Genomic DNA, 12,324 nt, shown 5'->3' with positions numbered 1-12,324 from the left:
TTGAAATCTGCCCCGATCATTGGACTTTGTACCACTACTGCTTCCTTTCTCCACTGTCTGGTAGTCTCGGTTAGCCCGCTTATCTCCCTTGGACTTCCGGTAATCACTCCTCATCTGGCAGTGCTGTAAGGCGGCATTAACCACCTGGATATAAGTAGTATATGTAGGACTACCTATAATCACCACTTTAATCGGCCATATCAACCCTTTCACAAAGCGGTCTCTCTTCTTTTCTTCCGTATTGACCTCCTCTGGTGCAAATAATGACAAATTAATGAACTTCTGTTCATACTCAGCCACAGTCATATCCTCCTGTTACAGATCCAGAAATTCAGTCTTCATCGCTGATCTTACTGACATAGGAAAATACTTGTCGTCAAAGCGAGTCTGAAATTCAGCATAAGTCAATCTGGTCCTCTCTTCGACAGTAGTAATAGACTCCCACCACTGCAATGCATTGCCTATCAGCATAAACGTAGCCAGCATCTGTTTCTGCACTTCGGTACAGATTACCATCCGAAGATGACGCTCGCTCTCCTGTTTCCACTGATATGCTAACAAGACATCTGTGGACCCCGCAAATGTCGGTGGATTCCCTCTGATAAACGAGTGACGAGTTTTGTCCCATGACATTGGCTGCGCCACTGGTTCAGGAACAGGTACTATCGGAGGAGGTTACTGGTTTCGTAGAGCAGATGCTACTCTTGCTGCTACAACTCGTGCAATGATATCAGCAACTTGAGGGGAAAATTCCTGATTCTCATTTTGAGTTGGGGAAATACTGCGATGACGGTTCGCATTCCTTGTCCCACGCCGAGACATCCTTCTTTTGAATTCAGAAAAATCTAACGTCAGTACATTATAATGGACCGACTAAAAGAATACAAAGAACCCTAATACTTAGGCTCTAATTATCAGAATACACAACGCGGAAGTATAGTAATCACAGAGCCCTAAAACACTCGAACCTGGAATGCTCTGATACCAACTGTAACACCCCCAATATTTTCCACGCATAAGTTGATCAGGCTTATACACGAAAAACGAGGGATATCAAAAACAATTGGCAATATACAAGCATGGAATACAAAATGATGATAATAAAAGAATTTAGACAGGAAAGGAACACTAAATAATACAACATCCATCCATCCTTTATTTAATACCGTACTTCATTACAACTTGGAAATCCTATGTCAAGGATCCCTAAATATACCCCTGAGAGTTCAACGTCAAAAGTAAATAAAAACTGAAACTGAAGTATTACATAAAACTTCTACTTTGAACTGGATCGTAAGAGTAGATAAGTTCAGATGGTGGTCCCACACTGCTAACCTCAACCTTGGAACGGGTGCTGACCGTATCCTGAAATAACAACAATGGTGGGTCAACCCCACGAGCAAGTCCTCTCTACTATGACCCAAATCAGAGAATCAAATAAATTAATCATTATGAATCGGTTGAGTACTATATCTGTATACATCCTAAGGGAACTATCCAATGTATAACATGACCTCAACCAGAATAGACGGTGATCACTTAGACTCACACTAGGTGGTTAAGTGTCGCCTTTCCCTACCCGGGAAATCAGCTATTATACATGGTGCACGGTACTGACAACACAGATTATAACGAACTACACAGTGATAACACCTCGCAAAGTACTGATGAATATATTGAGCATATCAGTTAGGCAACACATGCCAGCAATATTAATAAATATACTGAGTATGTTAATTAGGCAACACATGCCAATAATATTAAACCACATACCCCGACAGCCACACATCTGTCTATCGTAACGAATGCATAAGGTATAAATGAGTCTAAACTTATTAGTCAGCTCATATGGTTCTATATGGCAACACATCCATATAATATAAATGCGACATAATTAAACAGTCCATTTATTTCCTGAAATGCACACAGCATAATAATCATGGTTTATATATCAATTAACAGTATAAACATCCCATAAGATATCATGGATAATTTATCTGACTAAAACCATGGCCTTATTTAATTTAACAGTAATGGTTGATACCATTTAATAAGATAATAACACTATTTATATTTAACAATGTCGTTAAATAAATCACATTAGTATCCGTATTGTGAACGAGCCAATAAATGCTTAGAAAAGATTAATCGGCCATAAGAATAAGTAACGGGTATTAAAATAATAATTTCGTGGCCCCTTAAACCCGTAAATACCAACACAGTACCTAAAAATCCAAGTTTAAGGTTCTGGAATTTACAAAACAAGCCCTAGGGGTATTCTGGTAATTTCCAGTAGCTGTAGAGACCCCACACGCGCCCTCACGCGCCTCCCAGAGCTTCCCACACGCGCCGCCACTTTTCTCACATGCGCACGCGCTTACACGCGCCTTCACGCGCGTCTAGAACCTCCCACGCGCGCGCACGCGCTGCCACGCGCGCACTAATGCATCCTGATGACGCGGCGTGCGCTGGTTGTCGGTTGTACCGTTTCTATGTGGGCGCGCTACACTGGATTGATCCACCTTCCTTCCCTCCATCCAACGCTCACGGATCCGGGTGTACCGCGGTAACATGGACCGCGATGCACCGGATCAATCAGACTCTACCAATGGCCAGGATGCACGCGCGCACTAACCTACCATGCGCCGTATCACACCGGATCACTCCGGTCATCTTCTTCACTGCCGGTGGCCGGAAACCTCGCCGGAGGCTCGCCGGAAATTGCAGAAAATGCCCGAAAAATTCCTAAAAATTCTATAAAAAATCCCTAACGCCTTAAGGAAATATTTTAGCTATTTTTAACTTCATAGGATAATAACTAATTATCTACCATCCTAAATAATTAAAAATCCACTAATTTAATAAACTAAAAAAAATCATTTATTAAAATCTAAGCATGCTCTCAATGCTCCATCATAATCTAAATAATTTAAACAATTAATTTATGGATTCAAAGGGGAAAAATAGATAATAACTTGCCTTTTTGGATTTAAAATAAATCCGCCGGTTGCGCGTAGTCGGGTAAATTCCCTACACCGGTCCAAACTCCTTTCTTTCTCTCTCTTCCTTTCCACACTCTTACAATGGCTCACTAGAATTTATAATTTGTGTTTAACTCCCTTTCCTTCCTTCTAAGGTAGGCTAGCTAATTTATATACAAATTATATAATATAAATATTACAAATATCTAATTTTTACATTTACTAACCACCTTCCCAACCATATGGCTTCAATTCCACCCATAAACATTGATGAAATCCTATCCTAATCTCTAATTTCATCATGACATTGGTTTAATACTATTATTATTATTATAACTATTATTATTATTAATAAACTTTTATAATTATTATTATTATATTATTATTATTATTATATACAAATTAAATACTTTAATTAAATAATAATAATTAATCTAAAACATAACCAATAAAAATTTCAAAACTAATCATTATACTATATAGAACATAAATCAATATTACATGCACAAATAAATAAAATTAATTAACTAATCTAACATATATAATTACAAGGTGATTAAATCTACACATTAAAAAAAAAATTAACCTAACACAAAATTAATTTAAATACACTCTTTAAAATTACGGGGTATTACACCTAGTATACGAAGAAAGGGAAGTAAAAATTTATGGAAACAAATGAATGGAGAAATAGATCTGAAAAATTTATGGAAACAAAAGAATTGAGAAATAGATATGTGATTTGTTTGTGATTCATTTTGGAAACAATAAAAAAGAATTATCGAGATTTGAAAGAACATGAAGATAATAAGTAAAAAAATGATTTATTTCTCTATGAAACCTTTGGGCAAATCTAAGCAACTGGCGAGATTTGGGTTGATTGATATTTTTTTTGTGAAAATTAACAAAAAACTCACAACAAACAATATTTTGGAAAGAAATCAAAATTTGGGTTGCTAAAATGGCGGGATTTTGGAAAGAAATCAAAATCAATATTTTAAGAGAGAAGAAAATGGCGGGATTTGGATTGCTGAAAATAAGGGAGGGAAGAAGAAATAGTATTTGTGAATAGTGTATACATATATATGTATATATATATATATATGTATATGAAAATTGTGTATAAAACAAATAAACATTTTTACTCACCTTAGTAACTACTGTTCATTAACAAAAAAAGAGAGGAAATGGACTACTATTGGACTGGAGGTGATCCTGGTCCTCTAATTTGCTGATGTTAATTTGCTTAGCACTCATAACCACTTCTTTACAAATAAATTGAATGCCTAGTACTAAGGCTAAAAAGGTATATTTGCCTTGTAAAAAATTAAGGGCATGTTTTAGTGTATGTACTCTACCTCTCACTTTAGTTGGTTAGAAATTATATTCAGTTGTGTCACTCTCACTTGGAATTTTCTATGACTAAAAGTTTGTCATTAGCGCACCATTAGAGGTCTAGTCATAGCATTTCACTTTCGGTTGCAGTTGAAGTTAGTTCAGTCACCTTCGGTTGTAGTTGAAGTGAGTTCATTTCACTTTCGGTTGCAGTTGACTAATACAAAGATTATTTGATTAATTTCATCAAACGTGCATCTTGTTTCAGTAGCTGTCACAGTAAAAGTTTCTCCAAAGGTTTAGCTAATGAATATCTACTAGCAAGAAACTCCTGAGAGACGCACAACATTGTTGGCTGAGACTTTGGTTCAGAATTTAAGCAAGCAAATGCCAATGTAGCAACCAGAACAATATCCCGCGCAACCATTCCACGTGCTGGAGCTTGGAGGCGTGCATCTAACACATCAGTTAGGATTATATTTTGAGTAGATGATGACGCTAGTAATTGGAGAAGTTTTCCAGGATGTCTTCCCATGAGTGTTTCTAGTGCCACAACCCCAAAGCTATAAACATCACATTTTTCATTCACGACCATGATGTAGGCAAGTTCTACACAAACAATAAAAGTAGTTAATCAATTGTTAGAAAATGGTTCATGGAGTTTTGGGATTTGATTCTAAATAATAATGCTCACCTCGAAAGCTACTCAAGAGACATTCCTAATTAAACCTAATGGTAATTTTGGAAAGAAAATGACGAGAAATAAAATATTGGAGTTGCATATGATGAATAGTTCACCTGGGGCAACATATTCGTAAGTTCCTGCAAGTAAAGTTTGATTTGATGAATCAGGATTCAATCGTCTAGCTGTGCTAAAATCAGAGACGAATGCTTCTAATTTCGAGTTCAAAAGGATGTTGCTGCTTGATACGTCGCGGTGAACAATTAGTGGATTACAATCATGGTGCATGTAAGACAAAGCGTGTGCAATGCCTTTAATGGTGTTCACCCTCCCAGTCCAATTCAATTCCACAGCTTCAGCATCATATCGCAGGGCACAAAATAAACTTCCTCTTTTCATGTACTCGTAAATTAGGAATGTGTAACGGTTGTGCATTCAAAATCCATAAAGCTTGACAATGTTTCGATGCCTTATATATGTTGACATTTCCACCTCATTTTGAAAACTCTTGTCGAAAGCTGGTTCCTCAGCTTCTAACATGTGAAGTTTCTTTAAGGTAACAACTTCACCGCTAGGCAATTGTGCCTTGTAAACACTGCCATAACCACTTGTCCCGATGCAATATCTAATGTCAAAGTCATTTGTTGCTTTAATTATATCTTCGTACAAAATGCGTCCATCATAATTCAATGCTGGGAACATATTCATGTTATTTACTGCCCTTCCTTCAGATTGAACATCCTTTTGAACCTTATTACGACGACATAAAATAATTCCAACGATTAAGAAGGCAAGGGAAATGATGATGACAAGCAAAATGATGACCTCTATTTCTTCTTTTGTTGGTTGAGCCAATTGTCGTACAAGGAGGGAAACCTCTAACTTAACCACATAAACCTTTATTTTCCCTTAATTTCAGCAATAAAATGTTTCGATCGAGAAGATCTTATGGGATTTCTCCCTCAAAAGAATTGTATGATAAGTAAATGGTTGTGGTGGGATGAATAAAGTTAAATGAATTGGGGATAGTGCTTACGAAATTATTGTGAGAGAGATTCAAGTGCTCCATTTGATAACAATTCCCAACTTCATTTGTATTCTAATACATCCCAAATAGAAACCCGATACACATATACATCATAGTCAACTCATACAATAACTAAATAGTCCATATATATATAGATACACATGCACTAAAGGACTCTCATTGGACTATAGGACGGCCTCAACCGGATAGTCAGCAACATGCAAAAACGTACACATAGTGGGCACGAATACCATGATCTACCAGAGCACACAACTATCCATTATATCCAACTGTGCATCCTAGGCAATATACGCTCCCTAACCATTAATCCTGAGACTTAAGCTCATATCGCGGCACATATCCATATATATAAATCCATATCCTATCCAAAAACATAAAATAAATTATCCGCCATAGTCTTTCAATGGCATGTCATCCACATGATTCCGTGACCTAACACGAATAGATGAAACTTAACTTATTAGTCAGTCCATCCACAATATGCCCCCATATCTTGATAATGGTGCATTAATCAATAACCCAACAATGGTTTCCACACAATTTAATAATTGATGCAAACATATATATATATATATATATATATATATATATTGTGAGATATTATTTTGTAATTGGCACTTATCGTAAACAAAACAAGTCAAAGTCGAGTTGTAATTCAAAGTTACTATATCAGGATCGATGGCAACTACGAAATGGAAAGTTGTTCAAAGTTACTATGATTGAAGATTATTCGAAGAAAAAGGTAAGAATAACACACTAGGAAGAATTCTAAAAAGGTTAGGACACATTCTACACTTAGTATACTGTTTAAACTTACCAAATACAGTCTTTCATCCTTAGAGAACTAAGGATTCAAGAGCTCAAGTTAGCTTCGAAAATTCTCTCTGCCAAGCTTTAACCAGTTCAGCCCCATTGAACCGGTTTAAGAAGTCATATTCACAGTCCAACTTTAGTTTCATTTTCCTGATTTCTTTCCTACTTGTTTTAGAAGTGTACCAAGTCCTATGCACGAAATTTTTCATATTTTCAGAAGGATTAGGACATTCTAAACTCTACCTAGGTTTATTAACGGCTTTTGCTCTATCAAGTTCTAAGAGATTTCTCTGTCATCTTTCTAGAACATATATACATAAAAATATAGTGAGTTTAGAGTTGTGTTGTTCAAAATCTTGATCATGATCATACAGTTGCATCTACATCAATCAAGAAAAAGCAGATACGCTTCTACATCAAATTTAGATATTGAAGAACAGAAGTAAAAGAAATCACACTTTGAAAGGGTTGGAGCATTCGTGGAGTGCTATTTAATCTACCTACTACTCTTTTACAAAGATCAAGCATAAGATAAAGGCCAAGTTGCTATTGGACGGGGCATCGCAAAGCTAAACAATTGTCAACAATTGGCGTTTGGTAAAACGATAGGGTGTGAGTCAGAGTCAAAGTTCAGTGTACTTTGTTTCAAACATAGTGAATCGGTTTACTTTGGGCTGCACAGTCCACAAGGTTTTTGCCGCGTAAACAGTTTACGTATTTTATCAACTAGGGTTTCCTCACTAAAATCCTGGTGTCATCTTTAACTTTTACTTTACTTATTTTATCTGCATGTGATTAAGTATTTAATTGCTAAAATAAGAAAAGTTAGAAAAACACAAGATCTGTTTTCAAAAATACAAAACTTTCTAAATATTCCGCTGCGTACAACTCACAAATTGGTATCAGAGACAATCTCTACACATTGAGTTGATCCTTGTGGAAAGTTTTGTTTGATTTTAAAAATTTATTTTAAATCATGTCTTATGCGTTGAAATAAGGTGGTTCTAATCAACGTGGTCCTTTATTTGAAAGAGATAATTACAATTTTTGGAAATCAAAGAGGAGAGCCTATCTATAAAATTTAGGAGGCAAAACTTGGGCTATAGTTGAATCTGACTATACACCACCTACAAAAGATAAACTTTAGAGGGTAAAGAAGTTAAGGTTTTAAAAGAAGCTTTTGCTTTTACTACTATTGAAACTGAGTGTAATGATGCTAATGGAAAAGTTTTTTATACAATTATTAATTCTGTTGTTCCATCTGAATATGTGATGCGACCGAGCGTGTGCACAAAATATTGCATAACACTTTAGGTTTAGAAATAATGTTAAATGGGCATTATATTTTATAATTTATAAAACCACTAAACACTTATACTATGGAGTATGAAACGAGAAGGGATCGTCCCAAGAGATCTAAACAAATATTGGTTTTTAGAATTGAATTCTACTTTAGTGCTTATATGATTGCTAAAGAGAGGTTTGTTTTGTGATTATAACTAATTTTAACTTAAGTAACGCAATGGAATTAAAGCTTTAAAGAATAAAGTTTAAGAGATTGGGAAAGAGACTTGGGGCATAGGATTCACCACTAGGTACATTCCCTAACTCACTAACTTTCAACTAATTGGGGAAATAATAATGTGTAATCTAAATGTGGCTAATAATTGCAATGAAAAGTGTAAACCATCAATTTCAAGCATGAATCAATTACTTAATGACAATTAAACTAAGTGTAGTGCAATTCACCAATTCAAAGTATAATTTATTAATTCAAGTTATAATTTCAACACACATTAATCTAGAGGATAATGCAATTGTAATATTAAGTATGAATTTCAAACACTAGTATGGATTGTCTACTTACCTACGAATTAAATTGCAATTAAACTAATTAACATTAAATTAAACTAACTAAGCATGAAATTAAACTAATTAGACAAGCAATTAACCTAATTGTGTAGGGCAGTCCATCTACTAGAAGCAATATTCTTCAAGTTGAATCACAATTACAACTAATTATCACCATGCATAGACATCACAAGAAATTAACAAAGAATTCAAGTGTAGAAATTGATTATAAATCAAACACACATAAGACAATATGAGATTGACATAGATAATCAAATGAAAGAATTTAATCATGTTATTCAAGCCTATATATCAATTACATAAATTAATCCCCATAAAGTGAAAAGTTAAGAATTAGGTTACATGCTTAGGGTTATCCAACCCTAAGTTGAAGAATCAGCCGCTCATGATTGATGGATGCAAGATGTTAACAAGCTTCATCCTTTGATTCATCTAGCCTTTCTTCTTTCCTCTGAACTTTTCTTAAGAACCCTAGTTTTTCTCTTTTTTGCGTTTTCCTAGAAAGAACGATATATCAATTACAGAAAATAAAAACTTTTAAAAAAATAATAACTCCCCCTAAAATAAAGGTCCTATTTTCCCTTTAATACAAAACCTATTAAAGCCCATAAGTTACAAAAATCAGCCCAAAAGGTTAAAACCCGTAGCCATAAAAACAAGGTCAAACCCGTAACTAAATCTGCTGCCAGTAGCATGGCGTCCGGATGCAATGTATGGAAATCTTGCGTCTGGACGCAAGGAATGGCGTTTAGATACAGTGCACTCTGCTGCATCCTTGACATTTTTCTGATTTCTTCTGAAATTTTCTAAAACTTTCTGCTTTTCTCCAAAAAGGCCTTAATGGATTGTTGTAAGCCCATTTTAACTTTATTGCCCTGAATGACACATAAAAATAAATTAGGACTAAACCATGAAAGTAAGATATATGCAAGGACTGAAATACCATAACTTAGGTGCTGAAATGTGCAGCATTTAAGCACTTATCACACCCCCAAACTTAGATATTGCTAGTCCCTAGCAATGAACTACAGTATGAAATTGAAACAAACATATATACAACTATGAACTAATAAAGCAAATAAAGATAACATCATTTTTGTAGGGATTATGGTTGCATTTAGCATATGCAACAAACCTTTTAAACTCTTGGGTTACCCCTAGTGGACGAGTGAAGTGTCGTGAGGGTTTCAGAAATGGTACCCACAAACATCAACAGTTCTTTCTTACTTGAGAAGCAACGACACATATCAAACAAGTGTTGAAAGTAGACTACTTCAAGTATGTAAATTTCTACCATTTCTAAGCTATTCTCAACATTTCAACATCATATAAGCAAAAATGGTCCTCCACACATCAAGTAAGTTAATCATACAAATTGAATCAATTCTATCATTCTTTTTGAGTAAACCAACATCAAAATATGTTGCTATCCTAGCAAATCAAAATCATGGCATAGCCTTACCCTCAAACTAGCATACAGATATAGTACCAATCCTCAAGACATTGAATGAACCTTGTTATTCAATCAAACATTAAATTTTTTTAAATTGATTTCATTTTTCTTTTTTCTTTTTTTTCTTTTTTTTTTTTCCTCTTTATTTATTTATTTAATTTTTTTTTTTCACCTTTAGTGAGTGCTTTTATTTCTTTTCTTTGCAAGGTCATTTTATCAAGAATGAAATCTTTCAAAGCATACTAGCTCAATTGGGATATACCAAGATAATAATCAACTAAGCATGTACCCCACAAATTGAATGCTAGTGTGCATAAGTGCAAGTATAGAATTCTAGAATCAACTTTCAAAGCATTTCCAACCAATAAGATGATGTGTACCACAAGAGCAAACATGATATAAAAAATTAAAATTTACCCCTAAATGGCGTCCTAGAGCATACAAGATGTATTAGATTCTAACAACTTGCCTTTCAAACGTACTAGGCTTCAAAAGTTCGAAATCATTGCCAAATATATCTCAAATCATGTAAAGCTCAACTTAAAATAAAATGTACAAGATTGCCTTACCCCCAAACTTAAATTGCACATTGTCTTCAATATGCAAAGAAAACAATAAAAAATGATGGAAAGAGTATACCATGATAGTAGAAGTCGACGAGGCCCGGTAATGATCCATTATGAAAGAGGTTGCCCCCAAACGTCTCTAACAAGACGTTTGATTGTGTATTTATTGTCTCAAGCAAGATGGAATGCTACTTTGAAAATTTGGTTTTTATTTTATTTTTTATATATATATATATTTTATGTATTTATTTATTTTTTTATATATATATTTTTTGTATTTTTAAACAAATAGAAGAAAAAATAAAATAAAATGCAACATTTATTATTATTATTATTATTTTTTAATATACATTGCGTCCGGACGCGGCTTGTCAAAGCTGCGCATGTCGTAGCCTTGCGCACGCGGTGGCTGGGCTAGGGGCATAACTAGTGTTTACCGGCGCTAGAAAGACGTGAAATGTTCTTAATCTTCAAAGTAAATGGGATCCACCAAGAGAGCAGATTCCATATTTCTTTGAAGAGCTTGGACATCAATGTATGGTTTAAGCCTTTGACTATTAACCTTGAAGGTCCCTTCATCTTTTAGATTTTGAAGTTCCCATGAGGTGAGACAGAGATGCTTAGATAAGGGCCTTCCCATTTGGTTCGAAGCTTTCCAGGATAGAATTTGAGTCTAGAGTTGAAAAGCCATGCTTTTTGCCCGGCCTCAAAGGAGTTTTTCATAATATGTTTATCATGAAATGCTTTAGTCCTTGCCTTATAAATTTTTGAACTTTCATTGGCATCATTTCACAATTCTTCTAGCTCATTGATTTGGAGCAAACGATCCTTTCCAGCCTGATCAAGATTAAGGTTGAGCCTTTTTATTGCCCAATGTGCTTTGTGTTCTAACTTAACCGAAAGGTGACAAGGTTTCCCATAAACAAGTCTATATGGAGACATGCCTGTTGGAGTCTTGTAAATTGTCCGATAAGCCCACAACGCATCATTCAATTTCCTTGACCAATCTTTTCTGGTCGGATTAATAGTTTTCTCAAGAATATACTTTATTTCCCTATTAGATACCTTGACTTGCCCACTTGTTTGGGGATGGTAAGGAGTGACCACTTTATGTGTGATAGAGTATTTCAAAAAGAGTTGCTTCTAGAATTGATTGCAGAAATGTTTTCCTCCATCACTTATCATGGCCCTTGGCGTACTAAAATGAGCAAAGATATTTGATTTGATGAATGCAATTACCACGGAGTGGTCATTCATTTTGGTAGCAAAAGCCTCAACCCACTTTGAAACATAGTCAGTAGCAACGAGGATGTATTGAAAGCCATAAGACATTGGGAACGGTCACATAAAATCTATGCCCCATACATCGAAGATTTCAACCACGAAGACTGAAGTCAAGGGCATCATGTATCTCTTTGACATTGATCCCAACTTTTGGCACCGAATACACACCTTGCAAAAGTTATAGGCATCTCGGTGAATAGTAGGCAGAAGAGCCTACTTTGAAGAACCTTCAAAGTGATCTTTTTTCCACTAAAATGCCCACCACAAGCAAGTGTGTGACAACATACAAG

General features: G+C 35.1%; 1 pseudogene; it reads right to left on the bottom strand.

The window, feature by feature from the left end:
• Positions 1-4,590: 4,590 nt before the first annotated feature.
• Positions 4,591-5,706, bottom strand: LOC132309207 (MDIS1-interacting receptor like kinase 2-like; annotated as a pseudogene).
• Positions 5,707-12,324: the final 6,618 nt, after the last annotated feature.

Source organism: Cornus florida, unplaced genomic scaffold (assembly GCF_030987335.1).
Source record: "Cornus florida cultivar Cherokee Brave unplaced genomic scaffold, ASM3098733v1 CherokeeBrave_3.0.0_Hap2_Chr05, whole genome shotgun sequence".
NCBI lineage: Eukaryota > Viridiplantae > Streptophyta > Magnoliopsida > Cornales > Cornaceae > Cornus > Cornus florida.
This window is presented reverse-complemented; position numbering and strand designations above follow the sequence as displayed.